General features: G+C 43.9%; 1 protein-coding gene across 2 annotated transcripts in view; it reads right to left on the bottom strand.

Annotated features, from left to right (window-relative positions):
- Positions 1 to 16,528, bottom strand: part of Znf541 (zinc finger protein 541) — a 50,774-nt gene extending 34,246 nt beyond the window's left edge. Inside the window, exon 1 of one of the 2 annotated variants that reach the window (XM_063252990.1) lies at positions 16,214 to 16,528. The gene's annotated coding sequence lies outside the window, so the exon portion shown is untranslated. The remainder of the gene's footprint in view (positions 1 to 16,213) is intronic. The other variant, XM_023562844.2, reaches the window with a different exon arrangement.
- Positions 16,529 to 20,380: the final 3,852 nt, after the last annotated feature.

Here is a 20,380-nt window from a genome sequence, read left to right on the forward strand (position 1 = left end):
AGTCCCTAGAAAAGTCTTTGGCAACTCACTTGGGAACTCAGACAGCTTTCTTTCAATAAATATGTTCTGCTCTTAACCTCTGGTGTTCCTAAAATTCATTCTTCAATTTTAGAGAACAGGAACTTGGCACTTCGGACATCAAGCGCATTGGGAGCTTTTTCTCCTATATCATTTGGAGATCTTCCACCAAGACCATTGGATGGTGTTAAGAGTTTGCTTTTGTTTCATACACTCTGGGCTGGGACGAAACACAGGATTCCTTCTCCCAGTTAAACAACACTCGGTCTATGTCTGAAGACTTGGAGGACAGGTTTCACTGGGACAGACTGGCTCTGATCCTCCTCTACACTCTAGAGGAAACGTCAGGCCTGTTTCTGCTTCAGTTTTCTTTCTTTGGCTTTACTTCTAATCTTTCCCACCAGTTGTTTTTTGATTTTTGTTTTTTTGGTCTCTCTGTCTTTTTGAAACAAGATCTTGCTATGCAGTTCAGGCTAGCCATGACCTTACTTTGTAGCGTAGGCTGATCTTGAACTTGACAAATGATTCTCCTGCCTCAGTCTTCCAAATTTCGGGATTACAAGAATGCACCACTAGGGGCTGGGGATTTAGCTCAGCGGCATAAGCGCCTGCCTTGCAAGCAGGTAGTCATGAGTTCGATCCCTGGTACCGATAAAAAGAAAAAAAAAAAAAAAAAAAAAAAAAAGAATGCACCAATATGCCTGGCTTCCTACCACGTTATATTTTTCCATTTTAGAGTTGGAAAATTAGAGTTAGAAAATAAGACTGTTCCAACCTTTTCTTCCTATTAAGTCTGTAGAAAATAAGCATTTGCTAATGCCAAAGCCAGAGAAGTCATCTTAGAAGAGGGATAAACTCTGTCTGTGGGTCAGATGAGACATCAGAATTTTGCCAGAGCACACACAAAAGCCATGTCCCAGCTTAGTGTTCCGGATAGGTCTCCTTTAGGAGACTGAACCGGAGAACAGTGGAAAGAACTGACTTCTAGGTGAAACCAGAGGGAGCTATTTCCAAAAGCAGCACACTTAACTGACCAAAACACATTTAGACTAAGGCAGGTTCTCCAACTCTTTATGTACTTAGGAAAAATACTTTGGTATTAAGTTGTGGGCTTTATAATCTTTATTGTAAACTTATAAAGCACTAGGTAATTATCTTAGGTTTTTAACTATCCCTTATAGAACTCCGACAAACAGTGGTTACTCTGTCAGCTAGCTAAACGCTCTTAGAGCAGCTTGCTACTCTTAAAACAGAGGAGAGTTTTCCCTAGTATCTCTTTGGTGAATCACCATTGAACCCAGTGGCCAATGGAATGTTAACCAGCTGGATTCCTTTCTGGAGACTAATCTCTGGGTGTGTGGGCCAATAGGGTCGGGGATTTAGCTCAGTGGTGTAAGACCTGCCTGGTAATTGCCTTACACATGTTAATGAAGAGTAATTAGTCACCTTTTCTGTGTGCATAAAAGGCTGACGTATAAAATGTGACTGCTACATGATAATTTGTAAGTTTATCCTGTGAGCTTCAAAGGTATAAAAATTTAAATCAAGCATAGCCATGTCCCACTGCTAGGAAAGATTGCCCAAGTGATTAGATGAATGACAAGTATCTTAGAGGCTTCTTTACCCCTTATACCTTTACCAGAATTCCTCAAGTCATTTGTTGCTTTATCTGTCTCCAGCGGCAATCTCCTTCACCCCACAGCCAGCGAAATGCTCTAATTACTTTCCAACTCATCTTTTTACATATACCTTCTTCCAATGAACAAAAGTAAGAATTTACTACAAAGCTACGCTTCCTTCTTTAAACATCCCTGTCACAGTAACTCATAAATGTCTTATGGAAAGAAAGTTCACAAGCTTCTGGGGAAAATAAAATTGCCCACACCAGTTTGAGGGCAGCGAGGTTGGTCAAATTTTGTCTCCCACTGTCTGCAGATGGCATCTACCTGCCTGGGAGTGGAATCAACCCAAAAGACACCTTGAAGACATTATCAACAGAAATAAGTAAGGAATGCCCAATTATTTCTTTTTGCATAGATAAATAGCTCAGGGTCAAAGTCTCATGCATTACAGGGCTGGAGACAGCTCAGCGCACAAGCACCTGCCTGGCAAGCTCAACATCCACCATTATGCCCAAATTAGATAACATAGATAAATTAGATGTCTAGAGTCAAAAAAACTGACAACGGAAACATAGACAAATTCCTAGAAAGACTCATTGCCAAAACTGACCCAGAAAAACCAGGCATAGTGGCACACAACTGTAATCCCAGCACTCAGGAGGCTGAGGCAGCAGGATTGTTGTGAGTTCAAAACCCGCCTGGGCTACAAAGTAAACTCAAGATCAGCCTGAACTGCATGGTGAGGCCTTGTCTTAAAAAGACAAAAAACAAAAACAAAAACAAAAACAAAAACAAAAAAAAACCCTGACCCAGAAAGAATGTCTATCTGTTCTTCAAAGGGAGAGGCTACTCACCCCCCAACAAACGGATCAGACTCACGGTTCTGGCTTTCCAGGGTCCAGGGAGGAAAGACAGGAGCACCAGTGCCCCATACCCTCTATGGGTTTTCTGTTCTTTTTTTTTTTCGTTTTTATCGGTACCAGGGATCGAACTGACAACTGCCTGCTTGCAAGGCAGGCGCTTATGCCGCTGAACTAAATCCCCAGCCCCCTCTATGGGCTTTCTGCTCAGATGCCTCAGGTCACTTTGCCCCCAGGGCTGCACCTTCCTTAGACAGTGACCTGACCTTGACTTTCTGACAGCCTGTGCACCTGCAGGCCTTGCTGGAGATGAGTACCAAGCTTTAGGTGGAGCAGGACAAGGCTTCCTTGTGATTTCCACTTTGCCTCTCCAGAAGGCAAAGCTTTAGTTTGTGAATAGAGAAAATCACATGGAGTTCACACTGTAGAAACTGAAGTTGGTGATTACATGTTCTGCTTTGGCAACACATTCAGCACCATTCCTGAGAAAGTAGTTTTCTTTGAATTAATTCTGGATAATATGGCAGAACAGGCATAAGAACAAGAGGACTAGAAGGAATATATTATCATACCGAAACGCTGGAGATGAATCTGGAAGACATCCTGACAGTTGCATTACAGAAATAAATTATCCCTGAATACGCTTTTTGAGTGGAACAGACCAAAGTCTCCCTGAAGATACGGAGATGCCTCCCACACACCATCCCCAGGATTACTCTTCCTTTCTCTAATTGTGGAGAACGCCTGCTTCTCTCTGACCAAAAAAGAACAGGCCACTTAACATTTTATAACGGCAAAAAAAAAAAAAAAAAATTATACCAGCACGTACCTGGTGTATGTACCAATGCTATTATAAGAGCTAAATTAGGTGCAAATGTTGAGGGCAGGCAGAAGGGCGGGGCCCTTGAGAGGTCAATGCTAAGACAACTAGGGCTGGAGCTGTATTCACCGATGGTGATGGCCAGGCTTCAAGAAAAACAGGAACTTCTCACCCTCCTACTTTCCCTGGGGTTGAACAGCAGTGTTTTTTTTCCTGGTACTGGGGATTGAACTCACAACCTGTGCTTGCCAGGCAGGTGCTTACGCCACTGAGCTAAATCTCCAACCCCAAACAGTAGTGATTGATATTCTAGATAGTATCCTTCATTGATTTTTTTTTTTTTTTTTTTTTTTTGGCACTGGGGATCGAACTCATGACCTTGCACTTGCCAGGGGAAGCACTTGTGCCACTGAGCTAAATCAGCCCTCATGATTGATATTCTAAATAGATATCAAGTCATCTTGGGGTAGGGGGCCAAACCTCCTTAACCCACACCCCCCAGGAAAGTCCCTGTCTGTACCACAGGGCCTTGCTGTATGGCTTGCTTCCCAATTCGATTCCCATTTAATCACTATTACCCAAGCCACTATGCTTGTTGTAAACTTGTTGGCTCACCAGTCTCAGCCCACCTCATGTCCACCTTGTGATTTCCCACTGAATCAATACTACTTTAGCTACTACATTTGCAATCTTACTGATTGATTACACTCCTGTCCCACCTTGAGCCTGCCTCCCCCCATGGCTTTGCTCAATAAACAGGCTAGAGAAGCAGGGATGGTGGGCAACGCATTATCTAGGCCCTCTTCTGTTCTGCTTAGACAGAAGCTTTCTTTCTCTCAATAAATTCTTCCTCCTCTTAATCTCGTTATTTCTAGAATTCATTCTTCGATTTTAGAGAACATGAACTTGGCATTTTGGACATCCAGTGCGTTGGGAGTTTTTTCCCCCAATATCAATCACATAATTCTTTTTCTAGTGAAATGTTTGTTTTTGTTTTTGTTTTGTTTTTTTTGGTACTGGGGATCAAACTCACGACCTTGTGCTTGCCACGCAGGCGCTTATGCCACTGAGCTAAATCCTTAGCCCTTCTGGGGGAAATTTTAAAAACTGTTTTATCTTATTACTCTTTTTTAACAAATGGCCCCAGAGATAAGCGTGGATTGGGGAAGGAAGGAGGGGAAGTGAGGTCCCACCAACCCCACAATTCTTTTTTCGTTTTTATCGGTACCAGGGATTGAACCCAGGACTGCCTGCTTCCAAGGCAGGCGCTTATGCCACTGAGCTAAATCCCCAGCCCCTGACCCCACAATTCTTAAACAATGCCATTATTCCTTACTGTCTCCCTCATAGGGGTACACAAACTAACTCAACTTACATGATCTTGTAAAAAACAAAAAAGAATGAGACTGTCTAGACACAGCTTCCAGGAATAAAAAGATTAGGTTGGCAAAGTGGGGTACCTGCAGTCTCAGCACAATGGTGGGCTAAGGTGCAAGGGTCCCTTACACCTAGGATCCTGAGGCCAGCCTGGGCAACACACTGAAAAAACCCTGGCTCCAAAACAAACACTCCAAACAAAGAAGATTGAATTAGTCATTTTAAAACTTCCCTCCCATTCCACTATAGAACCATCAAAAACACTAACTTCATTAGGACTCCAGGAAACAGCGGCAGGATCGAGCCCCCAAGCAAGCCCCTGGCTCTCAGCCTGGCTCAGGGAGTGGGAATACAGTGAGTGTCTCCCCAGGCTTCCTGCTGCTACAAGGAACAGAGAGGATTCTGTTCTCAAACAGCTGGGGCTGTCTGACTTGCCCATCTCTCCCAGAGCCTAACACAAAGGTCTTGCCCTTATTTCGCCTAACTTGGAACTTTCTCAGGGTAGAGTTGGGCCACTGCTGAAAATTGCAAGCAAATGAACCAGACGTTGTAGCCTGGGGCGAAAGACATTAACTGGAGTGAAAGTGGATCGGCCACAGGCTGGAAGCCCATGCCGTGGAGAATGTACACTCTGAATCACTTCCACACAGGCAATTTCTTACAAAGCTAAATATAATCTTACCATGTAATCCAGCAACTGCACTCCTAGTTATGTACCCAATGGGGATGAAAACATATATCCACATCAAAACAGGCACACAAAGACTTCTAACCGTTTAATTTACAATTGCCAAGACCAAGAAACAATCAAGATGGCCTCAAGAGGTAAGTAGGTAAATAAACTGATACATCCAGACAACTGAGCATTACTCCGCCATAGAAAGTAAACTACAAAGCCACAAAGGCATGGCAGAATCATACACGCATGAGTGAAAAGGCTGCATGCTCCAAGTAGGGGGCATTCTGGAAGCAAAGTAAACTGAGAAGACAGTTAAAAAATATGAAAAGAGTTGGGCATGGTAGTGCATGCCTGTAATACTAGCACTTGTGAGGCTGAGGCAGGAGGATCATTGGGAGTTCAAGGCCAGCCTGGGTCATAAAATAAATTCAAAGCCAGCCTGAACTGAACTACATAGCAAAACCCTGTGTCCCAAAGGACAAAAAGCAAAGTAAATTGCCTAGGAAAGAGAGGTGGAGAAGGATAAACAGGTGATGCACAGGAGGCATGTTTTGGGTTTGGGATGATTTTATATACTACAATAGTGCTGGATATATCATATTATGCAAGGTATAAAAATACATGATGAATATTTAAATTTAAAATAAAAAAAATGAAATAAAAACTTTGTTACAGAAAAAGACACACCATTCATCCCGATGAAGAGAATTTCCCCTTACTTCAAATATACTTATTCTATCATGTAGCTTTCTGAGCAGCTGTGAAGTCCTTTTTTGTAGATGTCTTTAGTTACATTGTTATGGCTGCTTTGCTGGCCTGAATTGATTCAAAATGTTTACATTTCATGGTTATTTTGACTTTGGGGAAGAGCCAGAAGTCACACAGTGCCACATCCAGTGAATAAGGTGGATGACTGTAAAGCTTTTACAAACCTTTGCACAGGATGGTACTTGGCTACCGTGTTCACCCTATTTTTCACATTTCATAAAGACACTCACAGTAGAGCACTTCTAGGACTACTTTGGAAGGGGCAAGATGACGTGAGGTGAGAGGCAATGATCTTACAGGAGTTGATGGCAATGGGGCTTTCACTGTAATAAACTTAACTTGAATACTCACCATATTTTTTTCTTTTCTTTTTTCCTTTTTATCGGTACCAGGGATCGAACTCACGACTGCCTGCTTTCAAGGCAGGCACTTATGCCGCTGAGCTAAACCCCCAGCCCCTACACCATATTTTTTTCAATCACCCTTGCAACCCACTCAAATCCAAGGCTGAGATCTAAATACGGATTTTCTTTACTTAAAAAAAAAAAAAAAAATGTGGGGCCTGGGATTTAGCTCAGAGGCACAGGCGCATGCCTGGCAAGCGCAAGGTTATGAATTCAATCCTTGGTATCAAAAACAAAAGAAGTTTTTTTTCCACCTCTTCCTGAGACCATGGAAGGTCACAGGTGACCGCATGCCCAGTGAGGACCCGAAGGCATTAACTTGGCCTGAGGACAGCTGGCCTGTTCTGTACAGGTAGTAGGTAGTGGCCAATGCAGAGGTGTGGCCTGCCTTGACTGAGGCAGGAGGTAGCCCAGTGCTCACAAGCAGCCCAGCCTCGGGCCTGCTAGGCTACTGACTTTGTTTTCTTTTCTTTTCTTTTGAAACAGGGTCTCATGTAGTTCAGCCTGGGCTTAAACTCGCAGCAATACTCCTGCCTCAGGCTTCTGAGTGCTGGGATTATGGGCATGTGCCACCACAATGGGGTTTTTTATTGGTACCAGGGATCGAACTCACGACTGCCTGCTTGCAAGGCAGGCGCTTATGCCGCTGAGCTAAATCCCCAGCCCCACCACAGTGGGTTTGCTCCAAGCATTGAAGGAATCTATACTAAAATAAACTCTACTGATCACTTTTTTATTTAAAAAAAAAAAAAGTTTTTTTTTTTTTTTAAACCGGTCTTGTTACGTGGTTCAGGCTTGTCCTGATCAACATAAAAACTGAAAGGCTTTTGGCCCAGACAGGACACTGTAGCCAGGAAAGCCTCAACCGGAAGCAGGAAGCCCCTATCTCCCCCGCCCCTAGGAAGTTACCTGTGACGCCATCTTCCCGCCCCTGGGAATTTACCTATGGCGCGAAACCTAGGACCAATGGGCTACCCATGCATCCCTAATGCCCGCCTTAGGTTCCACCCCAAACCTGAGGCTGCTTACATACCCCCACGCCACGTGTATGCCAAAGAGATCGCTGGACGCCAGCGGTGGGGAGTGCAGGTCATCTCTCTCCGTGTTCTCAGAATAAAAGGCCGCTTTTTGTTTTATACTTCCCATCTTTTGGAAATATTTTTCATCATTTGGAAATAATCCTATCAAAAACTTCAAAGAAGCTGTGCATGGTGTTACACCTCTATAACCCAGAATTTGGGAGATTGAGGCAAGAGGGTCATTGCCAGTCAGCCTGGGCTACAACATGAGCGCAGGGCCGGCCAGAACTGCATCATGAGACCTTGTCTCAAAAAGACAAAAAACAAAGAATAAAAAACGACTTCAAAGAAACTAGAAATTTTTTTTGTTTTGTTTTGTTTTGCTTTGTTTTTTAAAATAGGATCTCACTGTTTTCATGCTGGCCTTGAATTCCCAGCAGTCTTCAAGTGCCTCAGCCTCTCAAATCCTGGGAATTACAGGCATGTGCCACTACGCCTGGGCAAAAACAGGTTTTAAAACCCACTGGACAAACAATTACCAGAAGGAATTACCAACCCCGGGAAGGGGAAAAACTGAATCCCAGGGTTACAGATTATAATATTCCCAATGTCCAGTCTCCACCAAAGTTTAAGCATGTTACCAAGATTCATCCATACTGGGGCTGGGGATTTAGCTCAGCAGCATAAGTGCCTGCCTTGCAAGCAGGCAGTCCAGAGTTTGATACCTGGTACTGATAAAAAGGAAAAAGACAAAAAAAAAAAAAAAAAAAAAAAGATTCATCCATACTGTAGTGTGCTAAATCAGTTCATTACTTTCAATGATTAAATAATGTTCTATCATCTGACCAGATTGATGCGTGTTGATCTATTCACCTGTTTATGGTTATTTTGGAGATTTCCATTTGGGACTATTATAAATAATTATGTTCACACCACTACATGTGATAAATAACTGATAATCACTGCTAACTAATCAAGTGGGTCGTAGAATAATGGAAGCTTAGGTCTCAATTTCTAGGCTATTAATTTCTACTTTGAATCCCTGTACTTGGGAGGCTGAGACAGGAGGATCACCATGAGTTGAAGGCCAGCCTGGCATGAACTACATAGTGAGACCCTATCTCAAAAAACAAAACAAAATTTCTTTCTTTGAAGTTTCTATGTTGATATATAATAGAACAGCTGTATCCCGTCTGTTTCACCTTATATCAACTCATGTGTCTGTGTGTATATGATCTGCCAAGGCAGCACAGATTAAAGGCTGAATATAAATCCTTAATCCTGTATCACTTGAGGACCCAAGTGAGTTTTAGAATGAAGAAATTTAGGGGTTAGCCAGGTGGGATAGTGTGTGTAAGCCTAGTACCCAGTACCCTGAAACAGGAGGATCCTGAGTTTAAAATCAGCCTGGCAAGTTCATGGTCCTTAGTTTGGAGGCTGAAGCAGGAGGATCACTGTAAGGGCAGTTTGGGCTATATAATCAAGTCCAAGGCCAGTGTGAACTAGGTAGCAAGACTCTGTCTCAAAAAAAAACCCAAAACAAAAAAACCCAGAAACAAATAAATAAATACATTAAAATGAAAAAAAGAAGTGAGTGATCTGAGAAAGGTAAAATAAGAGACAGACAGTTCTTTGCAAATTTGAGACCAGCCTGGGCTACAAAGTGAGTTCAAGGCCTGAACTTCATAGTAAGACCTTGTCTCCAAAAAAAAAAAAAAAAAAAAAAAAAAAGAAAAAGAAAAAGAAAGAAAGAAAGAAAGAAAAAGAAAAAAAAAAGGGTAAAACAAGCTCATTATTTCAGACACCTCACGATTCTCAGCACTTTGGGAGCTACCAAAAATCAGAAAAGGGAGTTTGGCAAAACCAGTGTCTCCCTCTCTTCTGAAGCTGCGGTTCTGGAGTGCCACTAGGACTTGTCAGTACTCCACAGAGGAAATAACCTTCTCCCCCTTTGCCCAGCAATAAAACAAACTCATAAAAATCACACTGATTAAGCACCTTCTCTGAGCCAGGCCTCATAGGGAGGCCTGCAGAAGCATTAACTCACTCCTTACACTGACCCAGAGGTTATGCCTCGTATAGTCCTCTGTGGATGAGAGGCTAAGCAGCTGGTCCAAAGTCACATACCAAAGCCACAAACTAGTGGTTGGCTTAGACAGACCTTAGAGCCAGGCATTTTGACTTGTGTAGCTATTTGAGGGCTTGTACTCTTATTCTACCCAGTGCTGATTCCATATATGGGTTCCCTGAACTGCAGAGTGGGGCGGGGACACCAATGCCCCTGGATTCCCCAAATGCTGAGTCACCTGCGCCCAGCAGTCCACAGAATAGGTTGGTCTGGTCACCACCTCAGGATGATCAAGCCAGAAGTCCAAGGCCATGCTCTGATACATACAATAACTTCTGGAGAGGAAAGTACCCTTCCCCAGGTGGTACTGAACTTACTCTGTTAAATTAATTCATCTCCACCAGCATTTTAGCACCTCCTGTGGAGGGAGCTCCCTGGAGGGCAGGATTCACCATCCTAAGCAGCTCTGTAGTTGTTCCTAAGGCACCAAGTACTCAAAAAAATTGTATAGTTTTCTATGTTTATCTTGAGAATCACCTAAAAGAAAAAACCCAGGCAGAGGATTTAGCTCAGTGGCATAAGCGCCTACCTGGCAAGTGTGAGGTCGAGTTTGATCCCCAGCACCAAAAAAAAAGAAAAAAGAAAGAAAAAACCCAGTATATCTGTACCACTGTACTTAAACACTATCCAAATGTATCTATCATTGCATCCATGCCAGAAAAATTGCTGTCACTGCCAAAGGCCTAAGGCAGAGGACAGAGATGGATTTAACTGTAAATGGGGAAACTTTGGGCTCAACTAGAGGCCAGTGGGCAGTGTGGTATAAATGGAGATTTGCCGTACACAGTACAAATTGAGAAAAGGGGCAGGAGAATGGAGGCATCACCAAGTTGTACCTAAGGCAGGGTACAGGGCCCACCTACCTCAGCAGTCAGAAAAGTACCTGTTTCAAGGAGCAGTGACATTCGGGGAACAGCCTGCCTCTGGTTAAAGTAAGGCTTGTGATTTGATTCACAAGGCTGCTTTGTTTGCATTTCATTTGATTTTGCAATGGATTATAGCTTTACAGCTACATGAGAGATGTAAGCTTTAGGATCTGATATAATATTTCATCCCAATCCGTAGTTTTAAAAATGACACTCAGGAGGCCGAGGCAGCAGGATTCCTGTGAGTTTGAGGCTAGCCTGAGCCAATGAGTTCAAGGTCAGCCTGAACTGCATAGTGAGCTCTGTCTTTAAACAAACACACACACACACACACACAAAAGTTAAAAATGGACTGAATGTAAGTTTGAGTTTAAAATTTACAATTTAGTGACATAGCTAGATCCTATCTCCAAAGATAAAAAAGTACTGGGATATACTGTAATTTAGTATAAAGGCTCTGAATTCAATCCCTAGTACCACCACCAAAAAAAAACAAAAACAAAAACAAAAAAACAGTTAAAAGCAATTTTTAAATTAATGCTGAGACTCCAAGGCAATTCTATTCCTATTTTGTTTTCAGTGTTGGGGACTGAACTCAGGGCCTAGCTCATGCTGGCAAGTGCTCCATCACTGAGCTACATTCCCAATCTCCTCCCCCCCTTTTTTAAAATTGGTACCAGGGATCGAACTCACAACCACGTGCTTGCGAGACAGGCGCTTATGTTGCTGAGCTAAATCCCCAGCCCCCCTAATCCTTTTTTAAAGTTTTTGTTTTGAGACAAGGGCTCACTAAGTTGCCCAGGCTGTCCTCAAATTTTTTAGCCTCCTGCTTAGGACTTTAATTTTTTGTCTTTTTGAGACAGGGTCTCTCTATGTAGTTCAGGCTAGCCTTGAGCTCACTTTGTAGCCCAGGCTGGGCTCATAATCCTCCTGTCTCAGTGCTGGAAATACAGGAGTGTGTCACCATGCCCGGCAAACCTGCCTAGGACTCTTGAAATAGTTTTCTTGTAAAAAAATAAAAATAAAAAAATAAAACTCCTACCATTGGGCAAAGTATGGTAGTGCACACCTGTAATCCTGGCACTCAGGAGGCTGAGGTAAGAGTATCACAAATTCAAGGCCACACCCTTACCTCAAAAATCCCAACCAAAACAAAACCAAGCCCATCATTCCATGACTACTGGGGATAGAGGAATAAAGCGATTCTCCTCTAAAATTTACCACATTTTGGGAAAGAAACCTACCTCCTGGTTGTAGACTGCCCAAATAAGTCCACAAGAGGTCAATAGTCTTATCTTTCAGGTTCTTTTGTTTTCCAAGACTGTAACTCGAGGGTGCGTGGGACACTGCAATACGTCTGGACTTTCAAAGAATATCGTGCCAGGCACAGGCCTCCAGTCACAGAAGGCTCACGATACCCTTTTCATTGATGAGTGACAGGGTGCCATGGGGCTGCCTCTTTTCTTCTTTGAAATGCTCCGAGTTGTGCCAGCCTTTTTTATTGCCTCCCAAACTATGCACTTTTAAAAAAATTATTATTATTATTGGTACCGGGGATCGAACTCATGACTGCCTGCTTGCAAGGCAGGCACTTATGCCACTGAGCTAAATCCCCAGCCCCATATGCACTTTTCTTACCCTCTCTGCATCCACATTGGCGGAAGACTGACGAGAGCCCGCAGACAGAGAGGCTCACCATGCAATTTCTCTCCTGGTAGCCTCGCTCCAACTATTACCAGAAACTGACTCATTTTGTTTGGCCTACAAGTATTTCCACAAATTGGATTAGTCAGTGATTTTTAAAATGGAAGCGTCTTCACCTACACATTCTTTGTGGATTTCTGGCTTCTCTTGAAAATTATTAGATTTGATTTTCTGTGACAGGTAACAAGAAGACAGAGCTGAGAGAAGTCTATGGACAGGCCTCTGGTTCCCACAGTCCTCACTTGCTTTCCTGCCTGGCCCTCCTCCTCCTTCTCTTCACCACCATCATCACCACTGTTGTCATTACCATGTCACCAGCACATCATCACCGTTATCACCTGCTCCCCACTGTCATCATCATTATCATTGTCATCACCGCCATTATTCTTGTATCGCCTTCATCAGAATAGCAGCAGACAGCTGCTAAAGCTCCATCATAGGCCAGACACTACTATGATAATTTATGTATCGTTTTATTTTGTTCCCACATTTTTGCAATGCATGCACTGTACTACCTCCATGTCATGGATGAGGTAATAAAGCCCAGAGAAGTTGTTCAAAATCAGTTAAGACTGAACCCTGAATAGTCTGATTTCAAGGTGCTTACACTTAACCACTCTTCTATTACTTAAATTTGGGACTCCTGTCCTGAATTTAGCACACACTATTTGGGGACTTCACACTTAGTTACATTTCCAGCCTTTCATTTTTCACTTGGGGACAGGGTCTCACTAAATTGCTCAGGCTGGGCTCAAACTTGTGATCCTCCCACCTCAGCCTCCTGAGTGTTAGGATTACCCAAGCATTTTTTAAGTGAAACAAAGGAAGATGCCCTTCCCTAGTCATGTAACCAAATATAAAAAAGACATATTTCATGTCCCATGAAAAAGACAACTGAATCATTTTCTCTAATTACAGACTCAGAGTGGATTTAAGGCTTTCACTGAGACCCAGAAACACACAAATCAGAAAGACACTTACAAAGGAAAATCTTTACAAGAGTAAACTAAAGCAGAAAAGGAGACACCAAAGTTTTTACTCTCCAAAAGCTGATCCTAGCAGAAAATACAAACAAGCATTGAAAAATCCAGAACACCAATGTTTATAGTAAGGTGCATACAGAAGACCCCTACTAACCCTAACCCTTAAAAGTCTTCCAAGGAGTCAGGAAGGTTGAAATAATTTTCATATTATCTAGATGTAACCTGCCTTCATCATTCTCAGTGAAACTTCCCACAGGTTACATTTTGACTTTTTTTTTTTTCAAATCTTTTAGAGACAGGGTTTCACTATGCAGTTCAGGCTAGCCTTGAATTTACCTTGTAGCCCAGGCTGGCCTTGAACTTGCATGGATCCTCCTCCTGCCTCAGGCTCCCTAATGCTGGGATTATAGGCCTATGCCAACGTACCAGGAACACATCACATTTTGAGAAGCTCAGTACAAAAACAAATGACCATCCACATGATAGTAAAAGTGAAAATTTCCTACTCCTTCATTTTTAGTCCTGGGGATTGAACACAGGACACTCTGCCACTGAGCTACATCTCAGACCTTTTTTATTTTGAGACAAGGTCTTGCTAAACTGCCTAGGCAGGACTCAAATTTGCAATCCTTCTGCCTCAGGCTCCCTAGCACTGGGATTGCAGGCATGCACCAACATTCCTGGGTTTTTCTTGCTAAATTTGTTTTGAAATAGAGACTTTTTAAATTGCTAGGGATGGGGCTGAGGATATAGCACCACATCACAGTGCCCGCCTGACAAACTGTAAATTTGATTCAGGGCTCTAAATGTGATTCAGGGCACCAAAACAAACAAACAAACAAACAAAATAGACCTGTAAATTGTCAGGCATGACCTGGCATGCTGGAGCACATCTGCAATCCCAGCACTTGGGAGGATGAAGTGGTAGGATTACTGTGAGTTTGGGGTCAGCCTGGGCTACATAGTGAGTTCAAAGCCAGCCTCAACTATGGAGTAAGACTCCCCTATCTTAAAAAACTAACTTAATTGGGGCTGGGGATTTAGCTCAGTGGCATAAGTGCCTGCTTTACAAACACACAGTCATGAGTTTGAACCCTGGTACCGATAAAAAAAAAAAAAAAAAAAAGTAACTTAATGCCCATTATGTTCATGTGTAATATGTTTATTATTGGGTTTTTTTTTTGAGGTGTCAGGCAAACTCAGTGTCTGAACTACATGCCCGACCCTATTTTATTTATTTATTTTTATTTGAGACAGGGTCTCATTATGCAGTTTGAGCTGACCTTGAACTCACTTTGTAGCCCACGCTGGTTTCAATTTGCAACAATCCTCCTGCCTTACCCTCTGGAGTGCTGGGATTACAGGCATGTATCACACCCAGTTTAAAAATTTTTTTTTGTACCATGAATCAGACTTAGGACCTTGTTCTTGCCAAGCAGGTTCTGGTGTCACTGAACTATATCCCTACCCCTATTATTATTTTAAAAAATTTTATAATTAAACAATTTTTTTGGTACTGGGCATCAAACTCACAACTGTGCGCTTGCAAGGCAGGCGCTTATGCCGCTGAGTTAAATTCCCAGGCCCATCTATTATTATTTTTAAATCAAATAATGAGGTGGAGATAGGTAGCTCAATGGTAGGATGATTGCTTTCCATGTGCAAAGCTTTTTGTTCCTACCCTAGCACTGCAAATAAATGAAATCAATTAATAAGTATCTCAAAAGCTTATTAAATTTCTAATACAGCAAATATTAGTAGATATAGTTTACACAATCAAAAACTCTGGGAGTCAGGCATGGGGGTGCACATCTGTAATCCCAGCACTCAGGAGGCTAAAAAAGGAGAACTACCACCAATTCAAAGCCAAACTGGGCTATCTAGTGAGTTTAAGGCCAGCCTGAACTATACAGCAAGATACTGTCTCAAAAAATCTGTTGGGAGCTTCAACATAGTGTGTGTGTGTGGTGCTGTGGATTGAATCCATGCCTTGTACATTCTAGGCAAGTGCTCTACCGTGGAACTGCACCACTGAGTCCTCAATAATCTCTAAATGTGAAGGAAGAGATTTTAAAAAATTTGATGTCAGGTGTGGTGGTGCACACCTGTAATCCCAGCGTTCAAGAGACTGATTTGGAGGATCTCAGAGAGTTGAGGCCAGCCTGGGCTACATAGCAAGACCCTGCCTCATAACAAAAAGATCAGAAATTTGAGATCTGCTTCCCTTCAAAGTCCTGTGTGTACTCAAGTGCTCAGGCAAGTGCTTCTACAATAAAAGGAAAATAAACCAAGAAATTCCAAAGCGGTAGGTAGCCAGCACACATAATTCGTGGGACCTATTAAATTCACCGCCAGCAGTTAGTAATCAGAATGTTTCACATACAGATAATTTTCTGGCCTCTTCTAAAAAAAAAAATTCTGGGAGTACTTGCCTGGCATTTCTACTTGGCTCACATCACCTAGATGGGATACAGAATCATTGTTTTGCCACAAACCCTACTACGCTGATTCTTGACCTGTTGGTCCCTGTAAGGATCCCACTATCAAGGGAAGGAGGAAAAATCTTTTATGCAATAAACATCATCAATGAAACATATATCCATCTAAAAAAAATGTCTGCATTCCTCCAAAGAGATCCACATGCATAATTTACTTGCCTTTTTTTTTTTTTTTTTTTTTTTGTCTTTGAGACAGGGTCTCACTATGTAATTCAGGCTGGCCTTGAGCTCACTCTGTAGCCCAGGCTAGTCTGGAACTCTCAACAATCCTCCTGCCTCAGCCTCCCAAATACTGAGATTACAGGCGTGAGCCACCACACCCGACAACATGCACAATTAATAACACTTTGCCTTTCCAAGGCAGGAGTTTGCACGGCCTCATGATTGGTGCAGAGATCTGAGAGACCAGAAACCCTTCAGAGAAAGGGATCCATGTGACAAGAGCCATGCAAAGCCAGGAAACTCACCCGAAGAGCAAGGGAGTGAATCTCCAAGGAACAGCAGGGCCTAGTTTAGGGCCCAGAGGGAGTGGGTTCGGGTGACAATCAGACCTTGGCTATTTCCTCCTGGAAGGCTGGTGGGAATTTCAGGACACTCATCCAATTTCTTTTGCCCTGAAAGCAGGCAGTGGAAAGGGAGGGGCAGTGAGAACTTGGGTAAAATCAAGACACCGGGATAAGGGAGAATTTTTGGGAGGAGAAGGAAAGCAATACTAAACTAGGAAAAAAACAGGTGGGGGAAAAGGTTTTGAGGGTAAGAGGAAATTATTTTTTCTTTTGTTCCTTCTTTTCCCTCTGAGAAGGGATCTAGAGAATTTTGCTGGGAGTAGCCTTAATGAGGTTGAATTGTAGATTTAAAAAAAAGGGAAGTTTGTTGGAAAATTCAGGAGGGGCAGATTGGAGAAATAATTATTAGGGGACAGAGAAACTGGGAGGACTGAGTTAGTTGTAAGCAGAAAAAGTTTAAAAAGAGACTAGGTAAAGAATTTTCGCTGGAAAGTGACCTTAATAGATGAGGGGAAAAATCAGGGTGAAAAACACAGTACTTTTGCTAGAGGAAGTTCCTAAGAGTACCAGGAGGGGCGTAATCAAATCAGATAGGGCAGATTTTTGTTTTTTGCTGGACAACCCTGAAAAACAAACAACAACAAAAAAGGAGACAACGCTGGGTCGCCTAAAGCGGGGCTCTCGAGGAATGGGGATGTTCAGCGGGAGGCGCCCGGGCGGGCGGGCGAATGCAAGGCCGAGCTGCACAGGGCCGAAGTCAGGTGGGGCCAAGCGCGAGCCAGGGCACTGCGCCGGAGCAGTTGGGGAGCAGGGGGTGGAGTGGGAAAGAAAATGGGGTGCAGTGGGCTAGGGGCTCGAGAGAAGTGGTCTTCAAAAGGGAAAGGTTTGCGGGGGTGCAGAAGGCCTGGAGCTGTTGGGGTGCAGAAGGTGCGCGCGTGACGTAGGACGAAGGGCACCCCTTGAAAGGGAGACGGACCCCCTAAAAAAGAAATCCAGGAGCGAAGGAAACTGTAGAAGGGGGACGGGGTTAAAATAAGAGGAAAAGGTGGGAAAGGGGAGGCAGGGATAAAAGGGAGGAGACCAGGGCAGCAGCAACCGGGTTTTACCCGCCCCGGGGGCTCGTGCGCCGGGCCTCGCACCTCGCGCCTCGTGGGACTCCCAGCGGCTGCCCACTGCCCTGTGCCGCCAGCCGCCCAGCGCGCACGCGCAGCCCGTCCCGCGCCAGCGCGCCCCTCGCCTGGGCCCCCCCGCGCGCGTGCGTGGCCTTGCACTGCCCGGGCTCCTGGCACCTGCACCTCCACTGGGCTGGGAGCGGGTTTGCGGCGGTCACGTGACCTGCCGCAGGCGGGAAAGGAGGCGGTTGGTCGCCATTTTGGAAGGCGGGCGGTTGAGGGCGGGAGAGCATAGGACTAGGCCTGGAAAGGGGTTGAGCGGGAGGGGTTGCTCCACGCGACCCACAGCCCGAGGCTGCCGTCCTCTGCCTGGCCATTTTTCCAGGAGGGTAGCGTTCCCTGCGCCTTGCGGGCCTTTTAGAGATGCACATCTCTGTGTGTGGCGGCGCTGGCGGACGTGGCCCCTGGAGAGCTGCCCATGCGTCCCCGAGCACCCGGGAGAGCGGGACCCGAGGCACAAGTGGCGGTTCCATTCTCCCACTAAACACTCGGCGCCAATGGGTACCACGGCGGCTCTGGTGCCAAATGACCACGCAGTGGTGGTCACCAGCCAATGCAACCAGAATTTAATCCTTAGAAATCGAACCCTGCCCAACTGCTGTAGTGATGCACGCCTGTAAACCCAGGAATCAGGGAGGCTGCGGCAGGAGGGTCGCAAATGCTAGTGCAACTTGAATATTCGGCAACACTTTTCTAAAAATATAAAAGAACAGGGATGTACCGGGAGCTCTGTGTTGAAGACCTTGGATTCAATTCCCAGTGGCACCAAAATAACTAAAATGAAATAAAACAAAGCAAAATCCCAAGGGCTACAGCACCTGCACATTCTGGGGTACCTTGGGGTGTGAAACAGACTTGGCCGTTGAAGAACATGATGTTATTTTACCGAGGTAAATGAAGTATACGAAAATGACTATGGTTGCAAAACTCGGTAAATTGACTAAAAATTTTCGAATTGTAAACTTAAAATGGGTAACCTCTCTGTACATTAAATCTCAATGATTTGGGTTTTTGTTAACGTTTTATCCCTGGGGAGGTAACAAAATGGAAAGAAGACCTGACAATTATGCTTTGGGTTCCTGCCTTAAGCACACCCTTCCTGACCTGCGCGCTGGATAGAAATAAGTCACAGGTCCTAAGGGTGTCTTTTTACACCGTCTACTAGCCACATCTTTTAAAAAGATATCAGCAAAAATAAAAAAGATAAAAGCAGGTCATGGTGGCTCATGCCTGTGATCCTAGCACTCTAGGAGGCTGAGGTAGGAAGATGTCACGTTCAACCCCAGCCTGGAAAATTTAGCAAAACCCTGTCTGAAATACAGATAGGCCTGGAGTCATAGCTCAGTGCAAAGGTCCTGGCTTCAGTCCCAAAACCAAAATAAATAAAATATATTTTAAAATGGATGCCGTTTTAATAATACATTTATCCAGTTGGGTGTGGTGTTGCATGCCTGTAATCCCAGCACTTAAGGCAGGAGGATTATTGTGAGTTCAAAACCAGCCTAAGCTACAAAGTAAGCTCAAGGCCACCCTGAACTGCATAGTGAGACCCTGTCTCAAACACACAATAAATAAATATTTAAATATTAACCTAAAGTCTTATTTTGACATGTTGCCAATATATGCATTTAAAATAATTATCCCAATGTTTTGGGCCTAGTCTTTAAAATCTGGTATATATTTGCAGTCATGGGACACTGTCATTCAGATAGGCCATGTCAGGGTGGGTCCTTGTAGCTTGTAGCTCTGGTATTGGACCTTGGTACCTGTAAAAGAAGGACAAGCAAAGATACTGCTAATGTAGTGTGATTACACTTCTTTTTAGAAAAATGAAGGGAGAGGCCAGGTATCCTATAATCTGAGCACTTGAAAGGCTAAGGCAAGAGAATTTTTCTTTTTTTGGTACCTGGGATTGCACTTGCCAGGCAGGCATTTATGCCACTGAGCTAAATCCCCGGCTCCAAGCAAGAGGATTTCTTTGAGTTTGAGGCTAGCCTGGGCTACAGAATGAGTTCAAGGTCAGCCTGAACTGTTGAACTATGTAATGAAACCCTCTCTTAAAAAGGCAAGGAAAAAAAAATGTGGACAGAGATTGTCCAAGGATGCTGTTTTGTAGGTCCATAGAGACTTTCTGGGGCAATGATTGAGCAGAGACCTAGAGGAAATATAAAAGAGAGCTATAATATCTGGGAACAGGAGAAGGGGTAGCAAGTGCAAAGGCCCTGAGGCAGGAAAAACAGACCTATTGAAAGACAACAAAGAGACTGATGTAGTTAGTGTGGGGAACCACAGAGATGACTCTCCATGAAAACAAGAGCAACTGCCAGGCATGGAGGCTCACGCCTGTAATCTCAGCACTCGAGAGGCTGAGGTGGGAGGATCATTGCGAGTTTGAGACCAGCCTGGGCTACAAAGTGAGCTCACGGCCAGCCTGAACTGCATAGAAGACCTCATCTCAAAAAAAAAAAAAAAAAAAAAAGACACACACACACACAAAAAGAAAAGAGCAACTACATTTTGGATTCACTTGGCCCTATCTCCATGTATTGATATGTACAGAGCTGGCTAGGCCATTTTTCGTTCCTTCAATTGGTTGCAAGCAATGTAATGGGCTGGCTGAGGAGCTGATGTATAATCTCTGAAGCAAATCAACAGGTGAGTGTTACGCTGCCCACTGACTCCCCAAATGCGTGGTTGAGCGGGTTGGGATGGAGAGCTGTGCTCCACAGTATCTGTTGGGACCAAGCCTACAGAAAGAGGCTACAACTTCCCCGGGCAAAAAGGCAAAAAGGACCGTACATCAGAACTGAAGCACTGACCCCAAATGATTCACTACTTCTTCAGTTGTTATGCAGATTGCTGTCTGCATTTCTTGCCCTCTGCCTCTTGCAGAGGTGATTTCAGGCCACCTAGCCCAGCTCACTGCAGTCAGGTATTTCCTGCCATTCTTGCTGGC

The sequence above is a fragment of the Cavia porcellus genome, unplaced genomic scaffold, assembly GCF_034190915.1.
Source record: "Cavia porcellus strain 051 isolate PalLab524CR breed Dunkin Hartley unplaced genomic scaffold, mCavPor4.1 scaffold_7, whole genome shotgun sequence".
Classification (NCBI taxonomy): Eukaryota; Metazoa; Chordata; class Mammalia; order Rodentia; family Caviidae; genus Cavia; species Cavia porcellus.